The sequence below is a fragment of the Talpa occidentalis genome, unplaced genomic scaffold, assembly GCF_014898055.3.
Source record: "Talpa occidentalis isolate TD23 unplaced genomic scaffold, MPIMG_talOcc4v2.1 talOcc4.11, whole genome shotgun sequence".
Taxonomy (NCBI): domain Eukaryota; kingdom Metazoa; phylum Chordata; class Mammalia; order Eulipotyphla; family Talpidae; genus Talpa; species Talpa occidentalis.
In genome coordinates, this window is record NW_023601104.1 from 67,755,295 (window position 1) to 67,772,535 (window position 17,241).

The 17,241-nt window shown below is 39.4% G+C and overlaps 1 long non-coding RNA gene across 1 annotated transcript in view; it reads left to right on the forward strand.

Annotated features, from left to right (window-relative positions):
- The first annotated feature begins 3,957 nt into the window (after positions 1 to 3,957).
- Positions 3,958 to 17,241, forward strand: part of LOC119239141 (uncharacterized) — an 85,659-nt gene continuing 72,375 nt past the window's right edge. Inside the window, exons 1-3 of the long non-coding RNA XR_008550125.1 lie at positions 3,958 to 4,106; positions 4,456 to 4,678; positions 15,393 to 15,513. This is a non-coding gene — a long non-coding RNA (uncharacterized LOC119239141). The remainder of the gene's footprint in view (positions 4,107 to 4,455; positions 4,679 to 15,392; positions 15,514 to 17,241) is intronic.

Genomic DNA, 17,241 nt, shown 5'->3' on the forward strand with positions numbered 1-17,241 from the left:
AAATGTAATCTCAAAGTTACATAATTATGTAAACAACCAACAAACTAGTTTTTCAAAAATCCACCCTGTTCTTTGAGGGAGACCTAGAATCTCACACTCTGAAATGTTTTTGTCAAATTCCCATTCTACTGATCAGTAACACTTGGTTAGGTTCATGTACTAACAATTCTGGTTACCCAAATTCCAAGTGGGGTGTGGGGAAGAGTTACCCCACATCACCAGGCAATCTACTAACAACAGTCTGGTGTCCTATCATTCAACGCTGTCTGCCCAGAGATAGCATCCGGTCCCACTGCTTAACAGCCAGTCCTACAAGACTGCACACACCAACCCCCATACCAGATGCCAATCACAAGTTCAAGTTGTGATTTGTGCTTCTGATCAATTGGCTATAGATGGGAGGTTCTAATGGCACCCTCCTTGGGTTCCATTAATTTACAAGAGCAGCTCACAGAACTCAGAGAAACATTTTACTTATGAGACTGCTAGTTTATTATAAAAGAATATACGTCAGGCACAGATAGAAGAGATGCATGGGACAAAGTATGGGGAAATGGCAGAGCTCCAATGCCCTTTTTAGACTCACACCTCTTTCCCCAAATCTTTAAGTATTTGCTAACCCAAAAGCTCTTCTAACCTGAGTCCCTTAGGTTTTTATGAAAGATTTATTTATTTAGGCATAGTTGATCAAATCATTGACCATTGGTGACTGGGTTCAATTTCCAGGCCCTTTTCCCTCCTGGGGGTCATCCCAAAAATCATCTTATTAACATAACAAAAGACCCTTTATCAATTTCTTCAATAAGGAAATTTCAAGAATTTTAGGAGTTTTGTGCCAGAACCAGGGATAAAGACCAAATATGTATTTATCATAAATCACAGTATCACAAGTGCCCAAAGAGAGTGCACTCACATTTCAAGTTTGTGCCCCTCTCCCTGCCCTGTAACAGAGCAATAGGGTAGATATTGACAGGTGGTTCCCCTGACAATGCTAAGGTCAAGTTCAAGACAGCAAGTCCAAAGCAGTTCATTCACCAATGGGGCTAGGCCAATCTTGGAAGATAACACGGTCTGCCAAAAATCAGGAGATTAAGGACACGGGTAACTAGAAGTGAGGACAAGCTGTGACAATTGCTTCCAACTGTCAATGGATAATTGGAGTTGAAGAATGAACTCTGGAAACAAAGTGCAAATACTTGTGGCATATTTAATTTTCACTGATAATAAGCTTGTGAAGTTAAGCTGCTTTCATTTAAAGAGGTTCAAATGTACACCATAGTATTGCTTATTCTAGGAAAACCAAACAAATGAAAAGGGCTGGTTAGATAAATTATAATCTTTGTGATGGGCCATTTTGCTCTAGGTAGAAGAATAAAGCAGTTTTGTGTGTGCTGACATGGAAAGACTCCAAGGCATATTATTAAGTTGGGTGAGGGGAGCAAGGAAACAGGCATATACATGCAGAGAGATGCATTTTATTTTCCTTGAAGGATCTACAAGAAAATGGTAATGGTTGGTACTTCAGGAAGTGATGCTGAATGAGGGGAAAGAGACCTATTTTGTGCTTACTTTATAGCTTTCTGAACTTTTGAACTTTCTAACCATATACTATCTACAGTCCTTTTGTTGCTGTTTTTAAATATCAGCAATGGTGATCCTAGTATTATCATAGTGGATCTTTTTTTCTTTTTCTCTTTGTACTTCTTAGTGATTCTTTTAACCCAATAAATAATATGTTTTAAGCAGATATATAAAGGAGCACAGTAAGGCACACAGCTCTAAACAAAATAATTCTCTTCCTTTTCTCCACTTTTTCTCTCCTTTGGTGCATATTTTCTAAATTGCATTATTTTCCCACAGTTGCCAAATGCAGTTTCAGAACTTGAATCCAGGGCTATATTTTATATCAACTCCAAGTGTTTATGTTCTAGTCTAACCTGTCTTACAAATTGCTACTTGTTCTTCTCACTCACCCAGGGAAATTTGTTGATGGAAGAAAGTATTTACACTCATAAAATGAATTTACTTTATACTTTATTTATTTTATATTGTCTTTTCTTCACAACCAGATAATAATCTGTGAGCAGAGATTATCTTTTTTTTTTTCTTTAAGGAGTAAATTGCTCCTCATCTGGAAGCTTGCAGAATAAACACTCACATTTACACTGCAAAAAAAAAAAAAAAAGTTGTATGCACATAAACATGGGCAGTAAGTGTGCTAAGGTGCCAATTATATAATGACACATCGTTTTCATCTCTGAAGGGCTGCCTGGAGCTCTGTTGAGGATAGGATCAATTAGCAATGTCTGCTGTGGGACAGCCCTGGCTTATATCTGTTGTCATCCTATAATTTAGCACCCCTTTCACTCTCACGAATGTCCTGGGATAGAAAACAACTGAAAATATCACTCTGGCAGTATGCACGTGATATATTTGTCATACTATGCTAATCGTGTTACTTCTATAAATCTACAAATTCAAGGAATAGAGTCAACTTCCAGGGAGCAGGGTCCATGCAGTAGGGAGGAGACATCTGGCCCCCAGCCATGCAGCAGAGATGAGAGCAAAGTCTGGGCATGTGGACTACAGAAGAGCAGACCAGGTGGACACCCAGCCGATTCATCACAGATTGCAAGGAATCTGGGACAAAAAGCAGTTAGGATGAGTGACCTTCCTTGAAGATGAGCTTAGGAATCATTTCGAAAGTGATCGGGATCTGACCCTATAGATTCCAATCTTTGGTGATTTTAGCTGGAAAGGTCTAGAATGATAGATTGCACAACTGAAGCATTTGTTTTCTAGGGCTTGGGGAGCTGTAGAGATTCATAACATCGAAGTTGCTAGAATACCAGCAGATAAGTATGACTCAGTCATTAAGGTGAACTAGATAGCAAGAGTTCACTGGTCATTAGCAATCAAGTATTACATAAAAAGAACAAAGAAGCAATATTTCTCTTTTACTGTCTTCTGCAAATCATGGGTGAAGAGGTCAGTGACTGTTTGCAAGGCTGGTCAGCACTGAATGTAAAAACTGTCTAATGAATTTCCCTTAGAGTTGATATACAGAGTAACAGAGTATTAGGGAACTTAGTATCTGGGAGACAGACCTAGATTTGAGTCTCATATGTGCCACTTACTAGCATCTGATGCTTGACAAATAACCCAACCTTAAAACCTCAGGAGCCTCATCTGGAAAGTGGAGAAAATAGGAACTGTGACCATATTGGTCTTTTGTGAAGATTCAATAAGATAACAGAGTTTGGCACACAGTAAGTGTGCAATAGATGTCAGCTACATCATCTAAAGACAAAAATATTCCTAAAAAAAACTAAAAATAAAAGTTCCGTGTAATCCAGATATTCCAATTTTGGTTGTTTACCCACCTTCCCCCCAAAAAATCCCATTAATTTGAAGGGCTTTTGGTACCCCCCCATGTTTATTGCAGCATTATTTATGATAAACCAAGAGTTTTAGGTTTGGAAATAACCTAAGTGACTATTAACCAGTGAATAGATTAAGAAGATATGATGTGTATACACAATGTAATACTATACATCTGCAAAAGAAGAAGAAATGTCATTTGCACAAGCCCGGATGGACCTCAAGGGCATTATGCTTAGTGAAATTAAATCAGAAGGAGAAAGACAAACACCATATGATTTCAGTTATATGTGGTACATAGAGAAACCAGACCACCAAATGAACTAAATAAACAAACAAACATTTGGGCTGTATGGCCAATCAGTAGTTACTGGAAAGGAAGGAGGAATAGGGTGTGGGTAAACAGATAAAGGGGGTTAATTGTATTGTGAGGGGTAGATTGGACTTTCAGTGGTAAACTTGATAAGATATATACTGATATTGATTTTTAATGATGCACTACTTATATACAGTGTTATAAAATGTAATGTTACTTCAATGAAACCAAATTACCTCTGTGTTCACCTTGACCAGTGTCATATCTTATCTGCACGGGATTTGCCAAGACCTGCTGTGCCCTCCATTGCATGTGATGTGAAGGTCCCTTAGACATGGCAGCTTCCATTGTGGTCCCAGCCTCTGGTCAGCCAAGAAGAGCTCAGCCAAACAGCTGGAAGGTATCCTGGGTATGCTTGTCACACTGGGACCGGGCCTCAGGGAGAATTGTTTTGGCGATAAAGAGGTTGCTATTTTGACTTTCTCACCGCAAGGATTCACTGATAGCACAGAGTTTTTGTGCTCTCGCACTGCAGATACATTCCAGCTGTTTTCTGTTGGATTGTTCTTCTCCACCCTTAGAAAACCTAGACATTTCTCTTCGGTATATCTTGTCTTCTTAAAGAGGAAAATTTTAAAAAAAAAGACAAGAAAAGGAAAGGTATTTTGACTCTATTGACTTCCACAAATGGACAGGAGATATAACTCACCATTCATTCATTTACATTTTCCATCCTTTTCTCTTCCTTTACCACAAAGTTCTGGAAGATATATGTGCCCAAAGCACCCTGTCAGCCGTGGACTCACCCTCAAGCCATTTCCCTTATGATAGCTCATAAAATACTGCATAATAGTTCCTGTGCAAGCATGAGAAAATACTGAAAATCAAGAAAAAAGGCAACTGGTTCCCCTGATGAATTTGCAGAGATTCTGTTTGGACTGAGCTTTGCTAGAAGAACCACAGAGATCAGTGATACCACAGGTGAGTCATATGGACCTTGCAGGCAGGGATGAGGTAGTGTTTCTTTGGCTGCTGTAGCCTTGAGAATTTCATCTCCCCAATTACCCAATAAGCTAGAGACTTCATAATAAATATATTTGAGATGTCAGGGAATGGTCAAGAAAAATGTCATCTCATGTGTCCTCAGGTTCATTTCCCGCCCAAAGGTCTGTCTCTACAGCATGGGGCCAACACATACCCTCTGTCTGATTCCTGGGTCAGCTAGTGTCTGACTTTTGGGCAATGTCAGGTGCTGGTGGGAGGTTGCAGGGTGAGCTGGGGGTGCAGGAGGAAGGGCACCCACAGAACAGCTCTCCACTTTAAATAGTTTCCTGTAATGTCAATGAGTTAAAAATCAGGCTTTTTAAATGCTTTCCTGCCACAGCCTGTGTCTTACACTCTCCTCCCATGATTATGGATACCTGTGCTGAGAGGTGAGGGATAAAAGGGCAGCATCACTTTGAGGTGAAACAACGAGTCGACTATGAGATGACAGGAGATTGAGAGGGAGAATACCAGAGAGAGATGAGAGAGAGCATGGGGAGATCACGGGGCCTTGGGGGCCTCAGTTGCCCCCTGAGCCTCCTGTGCACCCCCTACCCTCACCCCCCCTCCCCCGGCCCCTGCGCCTTGCCTCCTTACCAGGCCCTGGCCTGTTTGCAATGCACTTCCTCTGCATGACCATTCCCCTCCTGTGGCTCTGTTCCCCGCAACTGGACAGACCACGGCCATCCCACCTATTGCCTGCAGCCCCTGATTCTGACTCCGGAAAGCCCTTACTGCCCTGTATCTCTCTGCTGCTGTTAATCTCAAGGCAGCCTCCGTATTTCCATTTTGGCATCCAATTCCTGTGTCACCTGGGAACTAATTCCCTGCATTGATTTCCCTTTAAAAGGCAGTCATAATAGTTTCCTTGTGAACACTGTTACCAGCAGACAGTTGGGAGGAAATCAAGTATACGTAAATACTTTTCAAACAATAAGCACAGTGAACCTTTTTTTTTGTAGATTACGTTGGAAACGAGTCAATTTGCTTCATGCAAACATTCGGAGGTCATTTGTAATTAGACCTTCGCTGTCTGAACAACGTAGAATTGTTTTAGAAATTGGAAATCAAGGAAAATGTTCTAGAAATGTGATGGGCAACGGTGAAAAGGGATCCCAGCACCCCCTTGACCCCACTTTTTCAGAACTCATAGGTCCTGCTGCTTTGCTCCTTCCCTCTCTTGCTCTCTGTGGAGGAAACGAGCAGGAGCTTGGGCAGATGTGGGCCAAGCACTCTGAAGCTGCTGGAACCTTTTGTTCCCTTGCCTCAAGGCCAGAGTGAGTGAAACAGATTTATTTGTGCCAGGAAAACTATATGTTGTGGTAACCAACTCCCCCTTTTTATTTCTTGGCTCCATCAAGCCCTCAGTCTATTGAAGTCTGAGGTTTTGGTAAAAATGCAAAAACATACTTTTTATTATTCTCTGCAGTTTTTCAGAGGCAACCCCTCATAAATGTTCAATACAGCTTTTATATACAGGATACATAAAGTGCGGTAAATATACACACAGTCATCTGTGCTTTGCTACTCTGAAAAGCATGCTTTAAAAACTAGAATTTCAAAGCAGGCTCATTGAGGACATTTCATTCCACCTGGGACGGGGGTGGTGGGAGACCTGCAGCCTCTCAGGTCTGTATTGACTTTGCGCCCCGGTAGCCACAAGGCAAGAATTCACAGCAAACCAACTTCTCAGTATAGTTCCAATAAAATCAGAAGCATCCAAGCCAGTTATAAAACAAGGCCTTCATTTATAGCAGAAAATGTTACAGAGCGTGATATTCAACTGCTAAAGGAGTCGTCCTGATTCATTTGATAGCAACAGCCTGTGGAATTTTCTGGGCACTTTGGCGTGTGCCCCCAAAGCTTCGCAGTGAACCAAGAACTGACATAGCAGTTGTGTTGATTACCTGTATTTGTTAACAAAAATGACCTATTCCCTGTTTGCTTTTAAAAAGAGATAGCAAGAAGTAGTTCCAAAAAATCATTTATGGGTAAAAAAAAGTAGTTCCTCATACCATAACTTAAGTGGCACAAAATACCATACCATTTGTACAAGGGTTTTTGAGGTTATGCTGCTTAGAATTTTTCAGCCAGCAGGATGCTGGTGCAACGGGATGATTTGTTGAGATATTATTTTTCCTATTTTCCCATTTTCCTACTTTCTAGCAGAAAGGCAGTGGTTTTTGTATTCTCCTGCCCCAAGGGCTGCCTGCCTCTTGCCAGCGGGAGAGAAGGGGAGGGCAGGGGCCAGGGTCGGTGTTCCCCTCTGACTGGTATATCTACAACTGCACATGTTCCTAAAGCGAGGTGAAGATACAATGACAATTTCCATGCCACACTTTTTGGAATCGAAATGCAAATTGCAGCTGATCCGATAAAGCCAGGTCAAAAGAAGCAGAGTAACTTGTTCAAGGTCACATAGATGGTAAGCCATACAGCTGGGATTTGAAATCTTGTTTTAAATAAAAAATGACCATAAAAATACTATTAGCTATGATTGCTACTATTATTATTAGCTCTATAATAATCCTGAGTTCCACCCCTCCGACTCTGTTTTCCACATGCATTCCATGAGCATATTAACACTCCTGAAAAGTTGATATGTGCAGATCAGAATATCATACATATTTAAACATCATCATCATTTAAAATACTCCATCAATCCTATTTTATTTTCTTTTCCTTATTTTCCATAATCAAATAATGCAAACTACTGTAACATTTTCCTAAGTACCATCTAAACCTACCACTTTTTTGCTGTCCTCTCTCCTCCTACCCCAACCCCACTTTTAGCCTCTGCTTTCCCCACAAACAGAATTCCTGGTTAGGAGAGTTGGAGATGGTGAGAGTCCCTCTTACACTGCCCCTGTCATCAACCATCCTGAATTCTTTTAGTCATCGGGAATCATCCCTGCCAGATCTGCGATAATCGTATCTCGAGATCCTTCCCTTCACCACATCTGCAAAGTCCCTAAACCAAAGATCACATTCTAAGATTCCAGTGGATATGACTTTTGTGGGGACACTCTTCAACCCACTAAATATACATGTAAGTGGATATATAAACCCATAAAATGACCAGGAAGAATATGTCTCAAACTGTTTTGTAGTAGTGACTAATGTGCAAAGTTCCTAGACAAGGCAAGGGCAAATAAAGGCAGCTGGCACTTTTTATTCTCCCTACTTTATGAATTTAAAAATAAAAACAAGCACCTAATTTTATTAGGTAACTGAGTTTAGTGCTAGTTTAATAATTTTAATCATTTAAGAACTCTCTTCTTTGTCATAAGCAGAGGCCAAGCAGGTTGTAAACAGAAATACTGCAGTCTTTCTCAGTTACTGCCTGCTCAGAACTACTTAATTAAAACCCAGTTTGGGTGCTGGGCTACTGTTTTGTATTTTTCTCCTTTGTGTGTTTCAGGGGAGAGTAGCACTTTATCTCAGTAACATGAGATAAAGGAACAACCAAGGAACAACCAAGATTGAAATAAAGGAACAACCAAGATTGAAATAAGGGTCAGCTGTCATTTTCAACTGAAGGTCATCCAGTCTTCCTGCTGCCTGACCAGTGCTGCCATTGGGGGCATGCTAGCAGAGAACAGGTGTGGAAATGATTGTTTTTCTTAGGGATTTGTTGATAAGAAAAGAAATCCCTTGTACCTATAAATTAGTACAAGTGCAGGAAAGGTTGTGTTGGTGGCATAGCTGCCTTCCCAGTGCAGGGAAGGCTAGTTCAAAACTAGGGAGTCCTGTGGCCTCATTTGGAATGGGGAAATTTTGAATTGGAAAAGGGACAAATGTGTAATGCCAAGTTTGGGAATTAATAGATATTTTCTTCCATGGTTCATTTCCTGCTTATCTATAGGTTGCAGCACATCCCTCCCCACCTCAAAAGTGACTTCAAGACAGACACGTGCAAGGGGGGTTTTAGATTCAAAGCTATAGGTACAAGGTGATGCTCATAGGCAAATCTATGTTCTGGGGCTTTTGACTTGCTTTCAGTTTTCCATGTGTGGGTGCACAAATGAAGTTGGGTTATTTTAAAATTATTTCCAAAGAGTCTTTTCAAATATTTAAGTTACAGAGTTCAAAGTGCATATACCATTTTAGTTCTGCTAAAATAAACCATACTCATGTGAGCTTGAAAAGATCTAGACTTTTATTTTGATGTTGATTATTTATTAAGAAGTCAAATAGTCATCTATTTAATCAAAGGACATTTGCTTCAAATTGCTTCCATCCATTGTCTTTCCCATGAAAGACTGATTGTGCTTTGAACTAGGCTGTTATTTTTTTTTGTGTGTGGGAGAGATAAAGAAAAATTCTTATAAAAGAACCTACACATCAAAGGATCAGCTCCTTAAAACATTTTCTCGTACATATGTTGGCTACATGCCTACATCTGTTCATAAATTGATATGTAGTCTTTTTATGCACATTTACCATTGCTGAGCCTCTTCCTACCCAATCCTTCCTTTCCTCTCTGCTTTTATAGGAGTCAGACCTGCAGTGTAGTCTGCAGATTCTCCATACCTTCTCCTGTCCCCTTTATCTTTCCCCCAAGAAATCTCCTGCATGCCTAATACATCTTAGTGTCTGTTTCTTGGAGGTCATAAACCAACACATGTGCTCCCAAGTGTGGGGTCTGAGAAAGCTAACAGGAAGACGGGGCTGGGGACTGGCTCACACACTGTCTGGCTGGCACAAAGGACCCTTTCCTGAGTGGAAAGTAGAAGCCATAATGTAGACTCTGGCACAAGGTAGAGTCCAAGTGCTGGAGATTTCCCCAATGGTGGTGTTGGAAAATATCCCACTGGAGAGAAATGCCCTTGTAATTCTGGCATATGAAAGCGATTGGAGAGGAATGCCTGCAAGGAACGGAGCTGCCTTATTATTAATAAGCTATATTAATGTTCTGAGATGGGATAATGAGAAATTGAGGGCAGTTAACAAACCATTAAAGGCTAAGTGTGAGAGCCAGAGGGCTTCTTTGACAGCTTAAGAAGAGGTCTTTATCTTCTGAAATGGAAGCAGAAAAACAGCTGAGCAGCAGAGAGAAGCTAAGATAGGGTCACAGAGCTCCAGTGATGTTTAAGTGCTCAGACAAAGCGGGTCTCTCCGGTCAAAGTCAAGTCCTGATCTGGCAAACCTGGGGCTCTGAACTGTCTGAACTGTGCTCCACTATCACTTCTCCTGCTGGGAGTTCCTGCAGAGACCCTCCACCTGCAAAACAGAAGGAGTTCTCCTCAGGAGCTGCTCCACCCTGGCCGCCCACACTGGGAGTGGTTAAATCCCTGCACAGTTGGACTGGGGGTGTGCTGAGCTTGATAAGGGAGAGAAGAAACTATACTCTAGAAGAGGTATAAGAATTAGCTGCCATTCACCACTAGGAATGAGGGGATTGGCACTGGAATTGGATTTTGAGGGTGCTTGATCAAAAGGGTTGGAACTAAACAAAAATGCCTAAGCAAGAATTCATTGACTTTGGAGCTCTCTCTCAGGACACATCATTTAATATGCTGCTGAGGACCCAGGGGATCAGGGAAACTCCTTGATAGGATATTCTTAGTAGGCCAGACAAAGTGATGGATGACATGAGTAGAAAGGTCTCTGTTATTCTGACAAGCAAAAGAGGCTGAGGGACATGGGCATGCAGGGGTGGATGTGTGGGAGGCTAGAAGTCTCTGTGTTTGAGTTGCTGTGCCTTTTGATCTGTCTACTTGCACTGAGGCCACACCCCCCGGGGTTAGCCCCATCCAAAACTTGGTAAAGTGCGGGCACCAGAACCCAGCTTGCCCAGTGCTGGAGTCTGCTACTAGGTAACCTCTGCTTACCAACATATTTTCTGCCTTTGATCTAATCAGAGGGGAAAAGGGATTTTTTTTTCCTTACAATTTTCACCTGACAATCTACTATCAGAAATAAAAACTAAGTCATTTTATATTTTAATACAAACTATCACTTAGATCAGGGAATGTTGAGTTCTTCTTTGTCTATCTTCATTTGTCTTTCTGTCTTTTTTTTTTTTCCTTTTTACTGTTTCACATAATCCGAGGCACAAGGTTATTTAGTAAAATAAATCAAGATAGTTAATTAACATGGTTAAATGACAATTGACACAGTGTGCTGTGAATATAATTGTAAAGAACTCTGAAGAAATATGCCAATTATGAAGATCACTGAAAGGTGACAGTTTAAAACTGTGTTTCTTTGGAATTATATATTTTTTCTTGCTTTTATTTATTTAACAATACCATATTTTAAATTAATGTATGTTTAGTTAGATATATAAGAGTTGGTATATTACTAGATAGTAACCTGTTCTTTAAGGATCTCTATCCTGTTCCATGAATTTACATGTAGTTATGAAGAAAACTTATTTTCTTAGGAAATATTTTTATAATCACTAACAATTGCATAGGATTGTGGGGACAATTATATTTTTTATAAAAACTGGATCATTATTATTATTCTATTCTGAACAGCTGTTGGACATTTGTCTTAAATGTACATGAAAGAAGATGTAATGAAAGGACATTATAAAGGATTATAATGAATAAATAACATCTGAATACTCATTTAATTCATGAACTTTAAAAATTTAGAAAGCTCTTATTTTATGTCCAAGAAATGTTTTTGTCACTTATGCAATTAAAATATCTGCTCCATATTTTTATTGGAAATTATTTAATGAAAGAAAAATTCTTTACAATTCTTAGAATTTTTCAAAGTATTCAGATGTAAAATTTTACTACTAAAGCAACTTACAATGTACATCACATACATTGCAGAAGTATCATGATGGATGTAGAGAAAAAACTGATGCTTACTTCTGAAGTCACTTTGTGCTCTTGGGGAATTTTGAGGAAAGACTCAAGTGCACCAAGAGAAATTACCTGGATAATCTTGCCTGTAGCAATCCCAAGGAAAATGCCAGCAATCTAGAGTCATCAGGTACTCCAAGATCTACAGATTCACAATAGGTGGCTGAATTGGTAATTTGTTTTATCTTAGTGGTTCATTTAATTATGCTCATTAAAGGTAGTAAAAGGCTGTTCTAAAAACTCAGCAATTAGTCCTGGGAAATTGCATAAACAAAAACTACTTATCCCACCATGAGATTTGATAAATACCACATTAAGGATAAGAGTTTTTCATGAAAAGGGCCATATGTCTACACCTGCAAGGAAAGGTGTGTGAGAACCCACCATGTCTACGTAACCTCGGCAACAAATGTATCTCAGCCATTGCTTTGTTTCCTTTCTCCTCTCTCTCAGTTTTTGGTGTTCAAGAGCAAAGATCACTGGCCAGTTTTTCTGCACCTTATTTTGCTTGTTGCTGACTGCCTTCTCTTTCTCACTCCATTTGACAACCTCTTGTACTGCTGATCAAAAGTTAAATTTTAGACATGTGGAAATAGAATATGAGAAATCTTCCTCTTCAGCTGCAATCTTCTCCCTTGTTAGTCTTACTCTAAACAAAATATCTGGATTGTGACACTAACTGTTAGGGAGATCTATTTTTAGCTTGGAGTATGCAGAGAAATGAACCAGTGCTCAGCCTGCTGTCTAGTCTTAGCTAACTTTCATAGTATTTCACAATATTTCATAGAAAATGCCTGAGAGTTACCTGTGTGGGTGGTGGCCATCTCTTTATTACAATGTCAATCAAGTTTTGTCTGTTCTTTTAAGATACTTCTTTTTTTTTTTAAGATTTATTTATTTATTTATACAAGAGCAGGTGTACAGGCCAGAGTGCAGGAGGGCAAGAGAATTCACCAGAGACAGAGCAGGGAGTAGAACAGACAGAATGACAGAAAACTGCTGAGTGGAGCAGTGGGCGAGACAAGAGAGGTCTGCCACGCCATGTGTGTCTCCCCCTGGCCCGCCTGGAATCGAACCCGTGCTGCAGAGGCTGCGACAGCTCCACAGTGCTGTGCTCAACCCACTGCACTACCAGGGAGGCCCAAAATCTTAATATACTTCTTGAAAGAATTTCTGGATCCCTGCTCTAAAGCCAGTCATGAAGATGCCACAGAGGTGAGGAAAAAAATAGTGGATCTAAGAAATTATTAGAAATCTTCACAAGTTCCCGGGGAGATACAACTTGCCAGGGCTCCAAGTTGCTAGGAAATGAAGGGGGTAGGAGTCACAGATGAAGATAGTGTGGGGGTAGGAGGAAAGCCCTGAATCATCTTGCTTTGCTGCCACAACTTGAGATAAAAGAGAAGTCCAGGTCAGTGCAAGTACCAAAGGACAACCGTTGAGCCTGGAGGAGATGGAGAGGAATAAAATTAGAGCAGATCACTGAGCAGGCTCCTGGTTCTCTTACCTCCTGTTCCTCTTCCCACCATACCCCCCCAAGACTAGTGGCTGCACCAGAGGGAAATGGTTCTCGGAAAGAAAGAGGGGTGGGGCACAATGTTGGTGGCAATGAGGGGCCTGGGTGCAGGATATTTTACTTCTGATTGTTATGTATTTCCTTTAAGACTGAGGATAACACTGGGCTTTCTCGATCCCTGATCCTATTCCACATAGTGGTGGAGTCAATGAAATAGGGCAATAAATAAGAGGTTAAAGTTTGGAAAGGAAGAAAGCAAACCATCATTATTTGAAAATAATAAGATCATCTCTATAAAATAAAAGAAGTGGATAGAACTAGTAAGGAAAGTGTATCAAGTTCTCTTAGCCCTTACTATACTCAAGCTACAACTGACTAGAAAGCGCAAAGAAACCAGGCGTCATCCACAAGAGAATTTAAAAACATATTAATTACGTATTTATACATAATAAACAATTTCATTTTTTTCCTTCTGCCAGTCCCTTTCCATTTTATAGTGGTCATAAAATGTGGTTTTAATGGTTAACATTAAAATGTAGTTCATAATTTCCTGGATACCAAAGCAGGATTGTTACTAGAGCAGAGGAGAAATTGACATCACCCAGAAATGGAAATACTCTAACAAAATTTATAAAACTTTTAGGGGGAAAATTTTTAAACCCTATTATAGGACATGAAAGAGTCCAAATAATTAGAGAACTATACTCTGTTCATCAGTGAGCAACAATATTATAATGATACCAATCCCAAAATTGTTCTATAAATTCGATATTTTTTAAAAAACCCGAAAATACTTTCAAGTCAGTGAATCTACTCCAAAATGTATGTGGAAAAATTAAAGTCCACAGATAAAATCTTGAAGGGACCTGTCTTATAATGTAAAGCAGATCCTCAGAGCTTTCAAACTTAACCTATCTGACTAGCCAATCCTAGATTCCTTGAGGGTTTACAACGACTTAAGGTACTAATTACTGAGTAGACCAGCCTTCTTAGTTGCCAATAACAGAATCCCCTCTAACTATTCTGAGCAGAAAGGGATTTATCATAGGGATTATAGAATCACAGAGAGGACTGACAAAATAGACTCTACACTAAGCACCCACAGCATCTGTCTTCAACACTCAGCTTGGCATCTATATACCCTTTCCCATTTCTTAAACTTGAAAGCAACAGAATGTAATTGCATTCACATAAACAAAATGTATTCAACCTCTTTCCAAAAGCATATATCAAAATTTCAACACTATTCAGACAAGAAGATACCTCTTTACACACATTAAATTATAAAAAGTTAGAGACATAGCAATTATTAATGAGATAGTGGGTACTGTACTGTTGTTAAAAGAGTAAACTAGCTATTCTGTCCTACAGAACAAGAGTCAAGACTGGAGAATTTAGTAAAATTAAGTCTGGATAAATGACCATGAAATCCTAGGCTGGATCCATACTCCCAGAGAAACTCTCTTATAGATCCATGGGAGACTATACAAGGATATTCATCACAATGTTGCTTGTGGTTGTGGAGTTGGAGACCAGCCACTTAACTGTCCATGCTGGAAACTAATAAAGACAAAGTGGCAAATACACACCATGGACTGCTATGCAAGAGGCAGAAATAATGCATTAGATGTATTTAGAGTAACAGGGGTAGATCTTAAAAAACTTAATATTCCCAAAATAAAATATCTGTACTACAATGCCATTGTGTAAGTTAACACACATAACTAGGTATCTATAAAAATATGTATAAATATATGTATTCTGAGCACACTGCAGAAGGTGACTCTGGTGTAGAGACTGGACATGCGAATAAGAAACCAGAGGGGAAAAGAGGTTTAAAATGATCTAGCTTGCACAGATGCATAATGATGTACCTGCATAGACAGAAGAAGTGAGGTCAATTCTGCACCTAATTTTTTTTTAATAGGATAGATGTCCTGTGATTATGGCACCCATTTCCCCCAGTTAATCATAATAATTAGAAATTCAAAAATTGCTTCAAAGGTGCAGACACATTGCACTTTGAAACACAGTGCTGACTCGTTTATGTCTCTAAGGAGGCTTTCTCCAAACACTTCAGTCTTATTCATCTCCAAGCTGCTTATTTTCTTGATTCCATCTAATTTTGCAAAGGAAGGCGGGGAAGGGGGGTTCGTTAGAACAATCTTTCAAAACTTGGAAAATGGTTTTGATTGCTCTACATTTAGGCAAAGTTACTGGTTGCTTAATAGCCATGTAGAGATCTTTTTTGGAAAGCAGACAGCCATTCCAGGCTATAAAGGTAGTTTCATGGAAATGTTCCTTTTGACAGAAGGAAGCCATTGGAGAATTCGTGTGCTATTTTAGCTGGCTCTGTGATTGCAATCACACAAATCACTACATTCCAGAGAGGTCCCATGAACAGAAGGTTTTTCCATTTCAGTCTTTTCAAGGTAAAACATTCTCTTTTCATTTTCTATAGACTCCAGAAACTAGAAATGATGAAATGTAAGCCATAATTATAATAGCACTTCTAAATCTTCCTTGACGGTCTGAGGGAAGAAAGGAAAGAGGGAGAGAATTCTTTTGTTCTCAGAAACATTAAAGTACTTATACAGATTAAAACAAATTACATCGGATTGCCTTCCCTTTGTTCAACTAGTCTAATCTCCTGCAATCTCACCTCCTATTTTACCCCAATATGAGTTAGTCTTGCAGTACGTGATAATGACTTCCATAGCCTGTGTAGTGCTATAGAACCAGAATGAAATTAGAAGGTGAATGGACTGTAGACTTGCCATGCATTTCCCCAGATGTTCCATCTGGCCTTTGATACTTTTATTTATGTACATGTACATCATGAGGAAGCAGATAGTATAAACACTGAATATCTCTTAGGCCGTTCAATTTTAGCTTTATATTTCCAAACTTGCTGATGATTGCTGCTCACATTTCCATTCCATTTGGGTGGTCTAATGGAAATGCAGAATGTCACAAAAGGGATGGCCAGAATGGATATCTCCAGTGAAAGCTTCTATATTCAGCAATGCAGATTTAATTGCTCAAGGAATTCTAGCCTGAGAAACTCAGTTTATCCGTATTTCCTGAGGACTAATCTTTGCTACCGCATTTGCTAAAGTCTAGTTATGCCTGGCCTCCTTTCACTGACAGAAGATTGTCTCTTAGAAGCAGAGCAATGTGTAGTAGTTCAAAATAAATTCTGTTCTTTTAGAAATAAGATGGCAAGATAGGAGTCCATTGGCTATTTAAAAATATCCCTCTATGTGATAAAAATATAATCCAAAATGACTTTTTTTCCAGAGCTGTTTCTCCAGGCGTGAATACTGTAAGAGATAAAAGAAAAAGTGCACTAAATTGAAATTCATAGCTGAAGCTGAACTCTAACCCCTGAGACCTTTCAGAACATTCCCTCATTGAAAGCCTCTTCGTTACTTTTCCTGCTTTGTATCTCTACATGGCCTTGAGAAACTGAAATCACTGGCAGATCTAGACAGTATTTGCTAAAAACATGTTGGTACCCAGGTTACTCTGTTGCTAACTAAACATGAAGCTAAAATTAAATAAGAGATGCCAGAGATTTCAGTAAGCCCACAGTCTTACAGTAAAAAGAGTCTTACAGCAACAGACTCTTTCAGCGATAGTCTGCTTGTTGCAGGAAGATAAAACCCAATATCAAAATTGTTTGGGTGATAATCTTCTGCTCTTTCTCTTCCAGACAGCAAATAACCTATACTCTTCAAATCCCTAAACATTTTTGAGTTCACATTTTCTAAATACTTAACGCTGCTATTCTGAGATAGTGGGAACCAGCCCACTGTCATCTTATCTCTCTTAAATAATGAAACCCAGATTGCCACAGTCAGCTAAAATCAGGATTCAGAGGTTGCCATTCCAGAATGTGGGATGTTGCTAATGGGAGAAGTACATTTTCCAAAGCCAAGACTTTAGTCACAGACAATGTGTTAATGACTCTGGATATCTGAGATAATTATAAATATATAGGAACACAGATGTGCCAAAAGGTTGAGGAGTCCTAAAACATTAAAGACATTCTACATTTAGTTGAATTATCTTACTTTCCTTAAGGGCAAGAATATAAAAATAATATTTGAAGGGAATCCTTTCCAGACTCATAATACCTTCCAAGCCAAGCTGATGTT